This window comes from Diplotaxodon limnothrissa, linkage group LG13 (genome assembly GCF_057381915.1).
Source record: "Diplotaxodon limnothrissa isolate DT_005_m linkage group LG13, D_limnothrissa_male_GT1.1, whole genome shotgun sequence".
NCBI classification, from domain to species: domain Eukaryota; kingdom Metazoa; phylum Chordata; class Actinopteri; order Cichliformes; family Cichlidae; genus Diplotaxodon; species Diplotaxodon limnothrissa.
Genome location: NC_140608.1, coordinates 6,456,179 through 6,472,341, shown reverse-complemented (window position 1 = coordinate 6,472,341; position 16,163 = coordinate 6,456,179).

The following is a 16,163-nucleotide window of genomic DNA, read 5'->3' as shown; positions in this document are numbered from 1 at the left end:
TGGGCTAAACCCTGTTGCAAATGAAGTCCTCAGCCACAAGACTCCATTAAAACGTTGCAATGTGATATCAATCTGGAACTTTATTATTGTCTGGCCCGCTTCCCCCACAGCAGCGCTGCCATCACTGTAGCCACCGCCATACTTCATTCTGCATTATCAGAAAACACAGTCATTAAAAAGCATTTGACCTTTTTGCAGCGAGTATTGAGAAATTACCTTTCCTATTTGCTTCTCACCCCCTCCTCCTTCCCACCTTGCTCGGCGAATAAATCACTTCACAGCAAATTGTAATGCAACTCCTCCTTTGCTCTGAGTGGCGTTAGGTTCGCTTTGCCTCGACAGTGCCTGAGGAGATACAGCCGTAATTAAATGTTACATCTGCCAATTGTTTCACGGGGAAGATGAAGAGGGAGGGTTCGGCTGGGGAGCAGAGGAAGAGGGAATGGGGGAGGAAGCAGTGGAGGAAACAAGTAGAGATGACACAATGCTCCACTATGGACTGTTTGGAGAAGAGAGGAGAGGAAAGGAGAGTGTGGAGAAAAAACAGACAGACGGAAAAAGCTCTTGGCCTCACATTGAGCATCTCAGTGTCATCATTCCAGTCTATATTGATCTTATGTGCGTGTGTCTACGTATCCATGTGCAAGTGTGTGTGAACCAGACAGACAGATGGAGTATTAGAAGTGTAGCAGCGTATCCTAACACTTTGAAATCCTCTGCTCAGACAGCAGCTATCTCAGATATCTTGGCCTGACTGCCGTTCGCTGCCTCTCACTGACACCTGGAACCAATCTCCTTGCATAGCAGAAAACAACCCAAGTGCCAAGTGCCTTGTGCGTGTGATAATGAATACTTATTGTCTTATGATGCATCTCATCATACACCTCAGCATCTACCGACACACATTCGGGCTATGCACTCAAACCTGCTGCATGTGTATGTGCCCGGTGACACACACTAATGTAGCACACACAGAGCACCACCCCAGGACTACAAAGTGAGCCTTTGTTTATCCCCCGGTGAAATGAAAACTACAACAGGAGTTGCTCTAGTTGTTACATATCACTCTGTGAGCAATTAGCAAACTGCACAGGTGATAGAAGGAAAAAAAACCAAACACCATTCCACATGACACCGCACGCCTATCTGTCCAATTTCTGGAAAGAGCAAGTGTGTGTATGTTTGAATATTTTACCTTCATTTTTGTATGAGATTGTTTGGGACTTATCTAGCCTTTTTAGACAAAAGCATGAGAAGTGGCATAAAAGTAAATGGAGCGCTAGGGCCATTTAACCTATGGCCCCTTTAACTCATCTGTATTCGAAGGCTCAATTTGCCCACATTATACAAAAACACATTTTCTCTGTTACCTTTAGTGGTATCGGTCTGTGGAAAACAGTTGTGCTTTTCTTTGCCCTGGTTTTGAGATATCCGTCTCTGACATTTCTACTGTCACCCCAATACAATGGATGTGAATTGAATTTCCTTTGCGTTGTGCACTGCATTGAAAAATGGCATTTAGAGAATTCAGCGTTTTTTTTAGCAGAATCAGAGTCCCTTCCAGTTTTCTTGGGGATTATTCTTGTTTTTTGGCAGGAGATAGCTTTAGTTAAAGCTCAGAGTAAGGTGTGTAGCTTATCTATGAGAAAGAGGACAGTGATTCTGTTGAGGGGTGTAAATATTTTGTAAATATTATACAATCCCATTTACTCCCTCAACATCTGGATGACTAAAACCCAAACTCTGTAGTTATATGCTATAATTTTTTGTAAACAATACAAATTTATTATGGTGTAACTGAACTAATAGTCTTCAGAAAGTACTTTTATTTTATTTTTTTAATTATAGTTTTTTTCAGCCACTTTTGTCAGGTGGCTTGCTGACAAAAGTGCTGCATATCAATACTTATCAATAATAAATACTTTAAAGAAATACAGTAAAATGTAGGCATTGTAATACAATGTATCCCTAGGCTGTTACATTAATGTAAGCTGTGCCACAGTAGCAAATCTACAAGGGGATGAGGCATGGATAAATTGAGGGGTTGTATAGAAGAAACCCAGCCTTACGTGCCTTAGGGTAGAGATACATTTCCATAACAGCGATAAATTGGATTTAACGGCAAATCATAGGCAACAATGGTTGAGGACGCTAAGGGCTGTTGTCTGCCCCACCCTACAGCGAGGATCTACAAAGACGTCTCTGTGTGTCTGCATGCAAGTGTGTGTCTTGTTGGCTAAGTGGCCTCGTCTCAGTCAAGGTATGAAATCGCTCTGACCGTAAGCACCTTCTCTTTCCAGCCGTGACCTGTTATCCATTTAGTTGAAGAGAGTCAGGGGAGTCCTTGTTTCTGCCCACAGGCGAATGCCAGCACAGGCACAATCCGAACAAACCCTGCCAGACAGACTTCAAAAGGGAGTACCTACCTGTTACACCTGCTAGTCAGGTCTACAGGTGCCACCGAGGTATAGAAATACCAAGGCCTATAAGAGCCAGTGGGATGTGATCCAAAAGAATTTGCTTGCTAGGTGAAGTAGTTCTGAATTTCTAGTGTAAGCAAATATAATTTCAGCTACACTAAATTTATCAGAAACTTTTTGAATAGATATTTAAATGTCATTTATTTTTTATGTTGCAAGTTTCTTGGCTGGCTATCCTCTTGATTTTAATACCAGTGACAAAAGCTGTTGTTCCTGAACGAGTTAAATTTAAAGCATTTACTTCAAAACAGCTACAAAATGAACAAAATATTTGCAAAAATAGTCACAACAGTCAGTTTGAGCAGAATGGACCTCATTTTAAAAAGCAAAGAACACAGAGGATGATATTGTCAAAGAGCAGCAGACAGAGAAATCAGCAAAATACACACTCACACTCACACACAAATACGCACACCTCCCACTGCTGGTGATAACAAACAGTGATTAGCATGTGAAAAACAACACAGACAGGGTGTAAGCAAGCAGATGCCTGTTTCCTTATTAGCCATGTTGATTAGCCTACTGTCTTAATATCTTTGTTTTGGTGGATGTGTTTCTCTCCCTCTCTTTCCCACTGTTCACGACACACCCAGGGCCACCCTGTAAAACCTAAACTTATCCTAAAGCCAATTCCTGCCTCTTTTAGCCAGAAAAACAAATACACAATCAAAAAACACTAAGCCAATTTCCTCCCTTGCCGAAGCTTATTCACAGAGACACTCACACACACACCTCCTCTAATTTCCTGGGGCCGTGGTACTGGCAGAGAGAGTGTTGTAGCGCCAACAGAGCTCTGTGTTTGGGGTAATTGCTCTCTCTGCGTTAGTATGGAAATCTGCGAATGTGTGACAGGGCCAGATAGCTTCCTCCAATGTTGTTCTGATCCTGCCTCTAGGCCCGCAGCCAAACTATTTTATCTCTTAATGCATTAGAGTGATCTTCCAATTAGCCCACGCTCATAATACTCCCCCATTCCTGGTGGCTGCCTGCTCTGGGCTGCAGAGAGACGTGGAGGGAAGCAGCGTGTATGTAAGTGCGTGTGCAAGTGTGCGTGTCCACGTAAATGTGTGTGTTCTGCGGCTTGATGGGATGTTGGCAGTGGAGGAGGTTAGGGGAGGTGGAGATGGTGGCGGTGGGCGGGGTTGGGGACAAGCAAAAGTGAAGTGGAGAGGATGCGGCGAACGTTCGTGTAAGTGTGTATGTGCATGCAGGCATACGAGAGGGGCGGGTGGGTAGTGGGTGGTGGTGTGGCGATAGTTCTGCTTGAGAGGTGAAATGAGGTGCTTATTGTGCACGGTGTGGGGGTTGCGCCGTTAGTCCGGGGCTCCTGTTGTAAAGTTTGCTGATAAGAGGAACCCGGCCCTTGAGCATCCATTCTCCTCGGTGTATTAGCGCTCCCTTATCAGGGGCCCAGATAAAAACCGGCATGCCATTTGCCTTCGGTGGAATTAAGCCCTCCTCCTCCTCATCCACCTCTTCCTCATCCACCCTCCTCCCCTTGTCTGCCTTGGCTAACCGGGCGGGCTGCGATTAACCTCGACACTGTCCAATATCCTCGGCAGACTCCCGCCTGCAGATTAGCTGCTATTAGTTATGACCAACTAAATTAACCAATGCCGCTTCCCTGAGAGAGAGTGAGAGAGGGAAAAGGGAGTCGGAATGAGTATGAGGAGGTTCAATTGGAAAGAGAGGGACAAATGGGGAGACTTGTGGAAAGATGTTGAGAAGTGAGTGATAGAGAAAAAGAGGATAGAGAGGCCAAGTGCTCTAAGCGTTTTGTGTGTGTGTCCGTCTGTGTGTGTGTGTGTGCTGAAGACAGTTATTTTGCACCGCACACTCTGGGACTATTGCAAACCATGCGCAAAGTGTTTGCACTGATGTCATGACATAGTGATGATATATGCACGTCAAACCAATATTGGCATTACCTGGACAGATTTTAAAAGAGAAAAGATTGTTGTTTAGAAAATAAGTTATTATTATTAATATTATAAAAAAAACAAAAAGCAAATTTGTTCCTGGAAAAACTTTTCTAATCATCACAGGTATTTTATGTAACCCTACACAATTTTGAGACATTTACTTAATGTAATAATGCTCGACTGCGTCTTAAATGAGAGAAATCAAACTGTCGTCTCAGTGGTTTGAGTCAATCATCAGAAAAACTTTGCCTTTAAGTGTCAGTTCATTTGAAATTACCATAAAGTGAAAAAACCCACAATTTTCTAATGGTCACAAACACTGTGGCTGACAAAATCTCTACAGTTTATGAGCATACAATTCTCACATTATTGTAGTTTCTATCAATGTATGAAAAATAACAGAAATGCAAAGTACATTTGCACTATTATTTGCAATCAATGTTACATAATAATTATTTTTAGTGGCATTTACCCTGTGAATTTATTGTAAATAAGATAAAGATAATTTTTGGGTTTTGGTTTATGTTGGTTCTTAGACCAGCTTGCACATAGAAGGTCACAAGAAACAGTGTGACTGGCACAAAAGGGCCTCGCCTTGTTTCAATGTGTGTGTTGACTTGGGAGATAGACAGAGTGGCTGGGGGGCATTCAGCGCACACACTGCCTTTCTGTTTGCATGGCTTGACCTCTTGCACACACATCCAAAGGACACACGCTCACAGTGTCACACCACACCCTGCTAAGCCTGCGCTAACAGTATTAAGCCATCACATCTGGGCTGTATTGACAGGAGATGCGACAGGGCAAAGCACAGCAACCTGCGCGAAAGCGCTGCAGCTTCTGTTCCCTCCAGTCCACTTCTTCCTCAACTGCCTTTTTTCTCCATGTTCAGGCATGATATTGGTATTAATGAAGGGGAAAGACACAGTGTATTTGCACAAACAACCTCACAGATCAAAAAATCAATACTCAGCAGGTTCATTCTTTCAAAGAGCTGACAACAGTAATAATTAAAGATATGTTTTGAATTCAACACAGTGTTTGCTTTTCACACCAACAGTTCAGCTGTGACAATTATTCTGTTAGACTTTTATTTTTTTCTGTCATTTATTTATTGTTTTTTTGTTTTATTTACAGAGTGAGGTCAATCACACAGGTAAGTAACGGTCCAAATAATTGTTTTCATTTATTTTGTTGCAAAATTTGAGTTTTAAGATAAATATTAAAGCATCTTTTCATTATAGACTTAGAATTTAAAACATTCAAAAACTTTAGAAACTATTCAAATAAATTACAATTAAAAGCATACAGTACAGTACAATATTTATGTTTACATTTTGATTAAAAAGCACTTGCCACATAATGCTCCCTGTGGTCTCACTGTGAAAAATACTTGAGCCACTTTGAAATGTGCTCCTCCAATAATGCAACCTGGTGTCTGACTGCCTAACATGCCTATGATGTGTTACGGGGAAACATATGTGCGCGCTTTGCACATGCTCTCCTATTTGATGTTGCTGCGTCTGCTTCACAAGATTGCTGTGTGACAGTGTGTCTTCCCAAAGCTGTCTTCTCCTCTTCCTTTCTACTCAACTGTCACTCAGAAGCCTTGAGTATTGGATAATGTCATTGAAAATGGTCCCTGTAATTTTAATGGGGAACCAGTGGGCTTCAAAGGACAAGAGAACATGGCATGGTTGTTGCCCTCCGCCGTGTAAAACGACAATAGAAGTGCAAAGCTGGTAGCCCCCCGCTCCTGCTCCCATCACCACCTTCGTCCACAATGGAAAAAACCTGTTTATCTCTGCGTACAATTAAGAGTGTGAAATTAGAACATGCCGAATTAACTAAGAAACCCTGCTTTTGTTACAAAAGAAACAAAGCCTCCGGAGAGGAGAGAGAAAGAGAGAGAGGAGGGATAGAAGACAAAAAAAGGATTTTTTCAGTCATGAGAGAGCAAGACAGCTTGGCTCACTGATATCCCGAATAATCACATTTCCCTCAAATAAATCAGACTAGTTGGCATGTGGTGCAAATACATTCACTCGCAGACACATGCTGCAATGCATCGACAGACACAAACACATGCGCGCAGGTTTAAAACCATCCTCAAGAGAGTGTTACGTTTTCAATGACTTTGCACACTGACTTTTATTTTCACCATCGTGTGCCTCAGCACTTGTGAGACCAACCAAGGACACACACACACACACGCACCCACGCACACACACACACACACACACACACACACACACACACACACACACACACACACACACACACACACACACACACACACACAGAAGGAGTGAGAGAAGCCTGAAGCTATATGACAACATGCCAACCCCACCCTGTGTACTTGTTCATTCACCCACTGTTTTGGCCCACTAACAGACCCCTGGCATGGACAGCCAGCTAGACCACCCTGACTGTCCTCCTCTCACCATCCCTCCATACTCTCCTTTCCTCAAGCCAGCAATCCACCGGTCAGGCTCAATGTGGCTTTACTCACTGCCATAACGACTCCACACACTGCCCCACTTCCACCTTAAGAGAATGAGTAATCAACATACTGGTAGCCATTTGCAGACTGTCAGTCAAATCCAGGACTTCGCAATGCTATCAGTCCTCCTCCCGTCACCAAGCCCTCCTTTCCTTCCTTCCTCTCCTCTAATACCAATTTAAATCGTTCAACGTGCCTTTTCTCCTGCTGCCATTATTCAAAAAGATCATAATAGTTTTCCCTGTGCCCAAAGCACAAAAAATCAATTATTTCCCCACAAAGACTTGAAAGTACTTAGCGCGGGCCTGCGAGGGGAAAAGCTGTGGGTTATATCAAATTGAAACTGCACTCATTACACAGGCACACAATTAGTTACCTCTGGTCTGCCTGCCGCTCTTTAATTTCCGAAACGGCATATCTGTATTATAACAGAAACAAGCATGCAAATGCTATTGTTGGGGATTTAGAGAAATCAATAGGACGGCTGGCGAGAGGCGTTTGGTGGCGCTGTCACTCAAAATCTGCTGCCGGCGACTGATAAAGGTCTGAATTCAAATTAGCGCCAAAGCCGGCCAGTGACATCAGAAGTGACATCCGAAATAAAAGGGACAGCTTCATGATATATGTAATTATTCTCCTCGCATTTGCGCTACATTTTTTTTCTTCACTGTCTCTCCTCTTTTCTCATATCCCTCATTCTCTCATTCTCTCATTGTGTGTACTTGTGTAACTGTGTTTTGCATAAAGGGATTAGGAGTGTCTTAATGAGAAACTGTAATTGTTTTTTCAGCCCCGCTCTATGGATATGTTCGCATGTGTGTATCTCGGAGGATATTTGTGTGAGAGAGACAGACTGAAAATGTCTTGAATGAATGTGGCTTGTTTAATGCAAAATGAATACAGTAGTGAAATTATGTGGCCTTTTTTTTTTTTTTGCCTCTTCCATATCAGAGAACTGTTGGTATGAACGCTTGGAAGGTCTGGCAGAAAACTGTTTTGAAATACACTTGCCTACAATAATGAGCCAAGAGCTGATAGTGAACAGTCAAAACATAACCCGCCTCAGCTTTAATTCGCCTCAGAAACCAAATTGACATCTTTTCATTTTCAGTTTTACCAAACTTTTCAGTTTTGCAGAAATCTTGATAAAGCATGAAAGGTAGCAGCATGGCTTGAGCAAATATGAATGTTGTATGGCAACATATTAGTGCACGCAAAATACGCCAGCTCTTCCATGAATAGGGCCTCCCAAGTTAAAGCATTCATCTGACTTTTAAAGTGAATAACAATGCCGTTTATCAGACCTGAGGAAATTTCAGAGTTAGTGAGACAAGAATGCCTAAACTACTGAGGCACTTCAAGCCATCACAACTATAGTTTTTTTTTATGTCAAGATGATGGAATACTTAATAAGATACTATTCATGCAAATATAATGCTCCATATTACATCACCCTTTAGGACTTAAGCTCACACCCTGACCTTTATGATGTGTTGAAAAAAGAGTGGTGAAACAATAATTATATGACTTAAAGTGGAGGGAAAACTTAATTTACTCAGTTTTCCATTGAACTTATGATAATAGATTCAAATTTATTAGAGTTTATTATGAGTTATGTGTTTTAAATGACACAAGACTTTCTTTCAAATGTATCTGCTTGAGCTACAGGTAGCTGTTTGCATTTCCAAGGCAAGTTAGTTATACTGTTAAGAGACTGTTTTTAAAAAAATATTTAATAGGTAGTGGTAGGTATGTAGAAAGCACTGTCTATCACTTCAAAGATTTGGGATTTATTTCCTTGTAGCAGAATCTGCAACTTTGATGTGGATTTGAACAAGTGAGAAGCCAATAAGGATGATTTTCAGCTCCCCTCACGATTGGTCAGCTGACTACCTGTATATTGGGAGAAAAGTACGCGATAACGAGAGTTTATCACTCACATGTGAAAAGAAGCAGAGATAGAAAAAACAAAATGCTCTCAACACCTTTCCCAGCAGTAGTTTGTGCACTGCAAAGGAAGCAGGAGGACTAAAACGGGGAGCAATGTGAAGAAAATACCAGTTAATACAGGGTTTTTCTTGGCGGAATTTCATAGGAACTTGATCAAGTCAAATGTGGAGTGCACATTATTCAAATAAAATGATACAATTTTTTTTATCACTAAGAGTAAGTAACATGGAGTGATGTCAGTTAATTGTAGGACATACTGGTAAAAATTATGTTACTGTTCAGGCCATAAATATGCTAGTCTTGTAAGTGTGTGTATTTAAAATATATATATAAATACTATATCTACTGTTTTTGAGGAAGTACTGAAGTCATGCCCCCAGTGATACCAGGGCAGGGTCATATTTAAACATTTTTTGGCTCAAAGTCTGAAGTCTGAAGGTTGAAGTCAACCTGTTCCCCTGTCTGAGCCCATGGGAGCGTCATAGCATATGATTTAGGTTATTATTATTTTTTGACCTGTCAAGCAGGAAACATCACTTTTATAGCTTCCAACCCCTCACTACAGCATTCCTGGGATCCTGCTCCTCTCCTCTCCACCCTTCAACCCTTCTTTCCATATTGTGATGCTCACTTGGAAGAGCGGTGTGATCAGCCATATTTCTGCCTTGTCCCGGAAACAAAGCCCTCTTCTCTGGGCTGGGCCAGAATGAAGTGGGGCAAAGTATGCAGGGGAGGGGAGAATGTGCCCTTTGTTGCCCCCCTGCCCTATTCTCTCTATCTCTCCATATCCTGCCTCCCACCTACTCCCTCCCCTGCTAGTTCTCTAGAAGTGAAGGGAATGGCAAAGGAGGGAGGGAGGGGGTTGGCTGGCTCATTCACCATCGGTTAAACGTTTTCACAGCGGCACAATGCCGGGGCGGAGTAGGCAGGTGCAAGGCAGGGAGAGGGAGGAAAAGAAGGAAAGGCAGAGAGAGACAGAGAGGGGAAGAGAGAGAGGGGAAGAGAACAACAGGTTGACCTACAACGGACCATAATCATGTAGCACCATTAACCCCCAGAGACCCCCCACTCTCTGTCTTTCTTGCTTTCTCACTGTTTCTTTCTCTTTCTCTCACTCCCTCACCAGTGTACACAAGCTTGCTGCCCCGGCACTTGTAAGACCAACCAAGGACACACATACACACACAACAAGCAGCGAGACTGGCAGAGCATACAGGCAGAATACTATACAGACACACTCACTCACACCTCAGCAGCACATTTGCACTCATTTCACATAGATGGCTAGTCAAGTGCAAGTAAAACACACATTCACACGCGCACACACCAATAACAGAGTGGGCATATAATACGTTAAATCACACATGCTTAGATAAGCACTCGTGTCATAATATGGACACACTCAAGCACGCACACACACCAGCTTTCTCCTGACTCAACCAAGTGTGTGATGATCAGTAGGAAGGCTGCAAAAAAGAGGAGGGAGTGTGTGTCTGGCTGTCAGTGTGTGTCATTCATCTGCTACCAAAGAGCAAATCTTATTCAGTAAAGGGCTATTAGAGTTTATTTGTGTTGTGTGCATGTGCATGTGTGCACGTGTGTAAGGCTGTAGGTGGACATGGGCAAGGCTGCTGTGTTCAGCAATTTACCTCTTTGTGATATGTTTTCAACCCCAAACAAAATTTCATTACGACCTTGGAGCATCAAAAAATATGTTTTCTTCCCGTGTGTAAGCAGCGTGATAGCTTTTTTTATAAACGGACAATAGACTGAAATAATTTCAACCATTGATTCAGAAATGTGTGTTTGTGTTTTTATTGTTCAACATTGATTGGTTATGATCCTTGATGGTTTTGTACAAAATTTGCAGTCCTTGGAAGCTACACGCTGGCTTGCACAAGAAGTCATTGCAGAGTTTAACCAGTGATTAAAATCATGTTAAATGAATTCAAAGTTGCATAAAAGATGCAGAGGTGTGGGCTTCCTCGGAAGAAGCCAACAATAATGACAAGCTGACAGCAGTTTAATAACAAACAGGACAAAATGTTATGACCAAAGAATAAAAACACAGAAAAGTGAAGGATTTTAGCAATCATTACGACAACTAAAATATAAAAAATAAAATGATATTGATGACTGGGGAATTAAACCTGTTAAATGTAAACACCAAGACAACATTAATTTTAAATAAAACAACTGCCAACCATGAAATGCATATATTGTTCTCAGTATCTTTTACCCTCTAACAGCCCATGAACACACTGAGCCTCCAAGGCCTCTCTGTGAGAGATTATTCTGCTTGAAGCTTCTTCTTCTTCTCCTTTTCTTTTACCAAATATCCACATAGACAGACCTTGAGGTTTTTGGCTGAGATGCCAAAGGGAAGTTCAACTTGCTGGGAAATTGAGCTGTTCAAGATGTTTACTTTGTAACAATTTTAACTACTGGTAATAATCTCTAGCTGACAGTCTAGCTGAACTGTATCGATTTCCCGAGGTGGTCCAATAATTCTTCAGCTTAATTAATCGTTTGATTTCAGAATTATTAGGTGTCAAATGTGTCAGGTGTCAGATAATGACAGATAATTTAAATGAACACATTTGTATTTCATCAAATGCATTTAACTAATTCCGGTTGCATCTCTTTCACAAAGTTTGCTTTTTCTCCTCCACCCTGAAACATCTCTGTTACTCTCTTATACCCTCGTTCGTCTTTAACCTCACTCTTCCACACATCTTTGCTCCCTGAACACACCTACTACTCTGAACCCATCTCCCATAGGTGATCGATGACCTTGTGAACATGAATCTTCCATTAGCGCAGGAGAGACAAGTTAGGATACACTTCCTAGTTTGCTGTCAATTGCTTCCTTGTTCTTTATCCTAATATCCTCCCTTTGTTCTTTGCATATTGCCTTTTAATTGTCTTTTTTCACTCTTTTTCATTATAACTCCCCTCACACCTCATATATCTTCCTGTTTCCTTTCTTTTAGACATCCTTGTCATTCAAACACAGGTTCATGTCCCTCTCAATTCTAATGTTCTGGGTTATTCTGTTTAGTGCACTGTGTAAACACAGTATAATAAACAACATCAAACAGTGAAATGCAGAGTATGGACAGATTCTTGTGGGCTTAATTTGCCACACAACTGCAGAGACATCACACACATACATACATGCACCAAGACAGAAGTAGGCCTACTAGTTCAGTACCATTAAGCAAGCCAAACAGTGGCTAGAGTCCCGTGTGTCCACCTTGCTAATTTTGAAATGCCATGTGGTATTAACATAGGCAAATCAGGTCACATCTAGCTCAAGTCTGGTTTGACAGCCACACAATACACTTGGGCAGCTTTACCACTAAAACTGCTCGACCCACCATTCTGCTCCCCCATTGTCTTCATTGCATTACCAAGACAACATAAAGTGATGACAGAGCCTGCAGTCTGGGGACTGTTTGTTTAATCTATGATTCAGAAATACACGGTTAGGCTCACTAAAGTGGATGTAAGCAACCCATTAGCTGCCATGTAAAACCAGCTACCAAAAAGAAGCCACTAAAGCCTTAAAATAATTCACTGGTTCCAGTTACTGCACTTCTGCACTGTTGTCAAGGAGACTGACCACTGTGTTTGCTCAGTGGAAGAATAATTGTGCCTGTGGTTTTCATCACACATTTGTCACACTGTAAATTGCTGCATTTGAAGCTTGATTGTTTTGTTGTTGATATTTGTACCTGAATAATTTGCTGGCCTTAATTCATCTCAGCTAGGCAAACTGACCTGAAATTCACACCAGATTCCAGAGACACGTAAATGTTCGTGCAGAAAATCTGTACTAGTTTCAGTCACTGTTGTGCTAACCATGCTGAATAATGTCCAAAATTCAAGGACCAATGATGGTTTTCATGTGATATTAACATAGTTTCTGTAATGAGTAGGGTGACCAGGTGTCTTTATGTAGGAGAGTTTTAAATGAGACTACACAATGAGACTGTCTCGCACATTTTGATTGGCTCTGGTTGTCAAACGTCAAACTTTCCAGACAAACATGTTTTGAAGTCTGGCTTTTATCCAATGGGTGTGAATAATGTAGGGAAAGCTGTCATCATGAGTCAAGTGCAGGTTAACCTGTCACAGGCTTTTGCTGCCTCTGCTAAATGGGGAAAACTGCAAGTTACCACAAATCCTCAAGCTATGCAGATTCTGGTGAAATATGATGGCAACACCACAGAGGAAAGAAGCCACATTCATGATAAAGACTGAAAAATACTTATAAAATAATGGGTAGAAGGAGTTCGTTTCTTTTTTCATTTTCCCTTTGTCTTTTCATTTCACATGGTTGACAAGATGTAAAATGCAAATTTCCAATTGCATCAGTGCAAAAATCCAAAGATGATTACATTTTTCCCTTGACCTAATTGTTTGTTGACATGCAACAGTGTTTGTGATTAGTGTCTAAAGACTGTAGGTTGTGTAAGTTTGATTGCGTGAGTATGTTGTGTGGGTAAGCTGCAAACAAATTGCCCTTTTTTATGACCAATAAAGTTATCTGAATCTGAACTTGAATCTGAACAGCGAGGCTAGCAGCTGGAATACCATCGATCTGTTGTAACTGTTTTTGGCATAGAGAACTGATATAAATAAATAGTTAATCATGGATCATTACCTACAAATAAAATATGATATTATAATCTTAAATGCAATAGCAATAATGAAAGTGGAACACCCATTTTGGTCATAGTAGATGGTGACTGATAAACATACAATAGTATAAATATATTAATTAAAAATTAAACAATAAACACTTTGAGATGCGCAGACTCAGTTGTTGAAAGGAAATGTGGGTTGATTAGAGGGAGGTGGGTTGATCCAAATATTGTTAGCATTGATACCAATACTGGTATCAATACTAGTATTAGTATTGTATTAGTATCCAATATTAGTATTTGAATCAATGCTAGGATGATAGGAAGAATATTTTTTGTCTATCCTCTAAGTTCAGCATATAATTCACTAAATTGTGTTAAAAATGTTCTTTTTTTAAAATTGAAAAATATACCACAAACAAGCACAGTTAGAAATGATAAAACCTTTTTTTGACTGTCCCATATATATTATATTTATAGCTTATGTCACATTAAACAACAGAAGATGAGTCAAAGAGATCGGCACATTTACACTCCAAGTCTCCAAAAAGCCCAGTTTCAAAATGCATTTAAAGCTGCAAAGTTTGTTTTTTTTGTATTAATTAATTAATATGAAAAGTAAAAATCACAGTGAGTGGTCATGGTCACATGGTCATTAAAATGTGTTCAGACTTTTTAAAATTATGATGATTCACCTCATAAATCATGACACACTGGTCTCTCCTCCTTAAACTTCCTTTATAGGTTAAAATATTGGTGTTGGTATTGGATTGATACCAATATTTGCAGTATCGCACAGCACTAGTATTGACTAAAGAAATTATGCAACTCCCTGTCCACAAATTTCAAGATTTGCTTGTCATGCAACGTTTTGCAGTTGACAGCTCATCACTCGACACTTCAGGCTGCAGCTGCATACGTACGCTTATACGTTTACTACTGTCAATCTTCCCTCCTATTGTTTGCTGCCTCAAACTCTCAACTCAAACTTCTCACCTCAGGTTAGTTTAACTTGTTGCCTTCCCACTTTATGTTGAAACAGGTCAACAAAATGTCATTGACATTCCACCGTCTCTGGTTCACCATGTCAGTCTTAATCTGTCCCTGTGTGTACACCTCCTTAAGGGCATAAAGTAAACATATTAGACCATTAAAAATCCACTTGGTGACTATTAATGCATTTCTCTAAGTAAAGCCATATCAGCTCTATGATCCAGACATTTAAAACACTGATTCAAAATGCCTGCTGGCATTGATATCCTCTAGTCAAACTCCCATAGAAGTGTTGCTTTGATACAAACTCTTAAACATCATACATTAGTGGTCTATTGGGCCCATCTCCAATTCTAATGATTATTGATCTACTATTCATAGTCAGCTGTTCAAGGATGGGAACAAGAGTAACACTCCTGAATGTCACACCTCTGACCTTTTTTGTTTTTCAGATCATGTCTGGACAGCCAGGCACATTTACTTTGAGATTTCTCCACAACATAAAATATCCTTAATTTGTCTAAGCTGAGTGGGGATTTCCACTCCTCAGTCCAGCACTGCTAGAAATACAATGGCTTGTTCTTGTTGTTATCCAAAGTGAGGAGTTTTAGTTCTGGATAGGCATTTAGAGGATTATCTGAGTGCTTCTAAACATTCCTGTGTAATTAGACACCACCTCTGTCAGTCATGCAGAAGCAAAAAGCTGATTGGCTGAGTGTCAAATGAACTGCTGCCTTTGGGAATGTCCCCGGTTGGAGTGTCAATAGTTCGTCTTTGAGCCCTCGAGTTTATTCACCTCGTCTGCTTTATTCAAAGTCACTGGAAGAAAAAAGACCTGGAGGTGATTGAGGGTTTGACTGTGTGAATGTAAGAGAAACAGAAAGAGAGAAGAGAACAAGAAAATCAAGGAAACCTCTTTTAAGATATGTCAGAGAGAATTTGAAAAAATGGGAAATGTTGCGTGAGACTTAAGGGCAAAGATAAAAGCTGATACAATTTGACCGATTAAAAAGAAAGATGGAAGATATCAACAGCGACAGAGAAGAAGCAGAAAGGCGGACCTTGAGGCAGGGGTGGGCAAGTATGAGGGGAGCTAAATGTAGATCTTGTGATCCAGATCATATAGTCAGCACTTATGAATGATAGATGAACGCAGCATTACCACCCTGTAAATGACAGAGAAGAAGGGAAGCAAACAGAATAACAGCAAAAACATTAATGCTGCTCCATCCTGGAATCACTAATCCTGCAGTTGACACTTTTTTCTTTATAATTATTTATCTCTCCCTCTTTCTTTCACAACAAGAAAAATAACAGAATTTGTTATTTGTACACAAGCGTAAAAGAAAGCTGTTCATTTTTGACAAGAACGTGTTGTGGTTGTGTTAGATTTTTGTCTGTTGTATGACAAGGACAAGGACCTCCTAAGGACTCAGCACTGTCCACTAAAAATGTAGTTTCTACAAAACTGAAAATTTTAAGCATGATTTAAAAAAAAAAAATTCTTTGAGAAAATCATTGTGCAAACCACAAAAAAGAAAGAAAAGAAAAAGAAAACACAGAGTTTCTTAACTCTCACTTAAAAAAAGAGGTTTTATTTTTGGTGACTAGAAGAAAAGGTCAAATCAAGGAGATGAATGGCAGAGATGCTTTATTTTTGAACCGT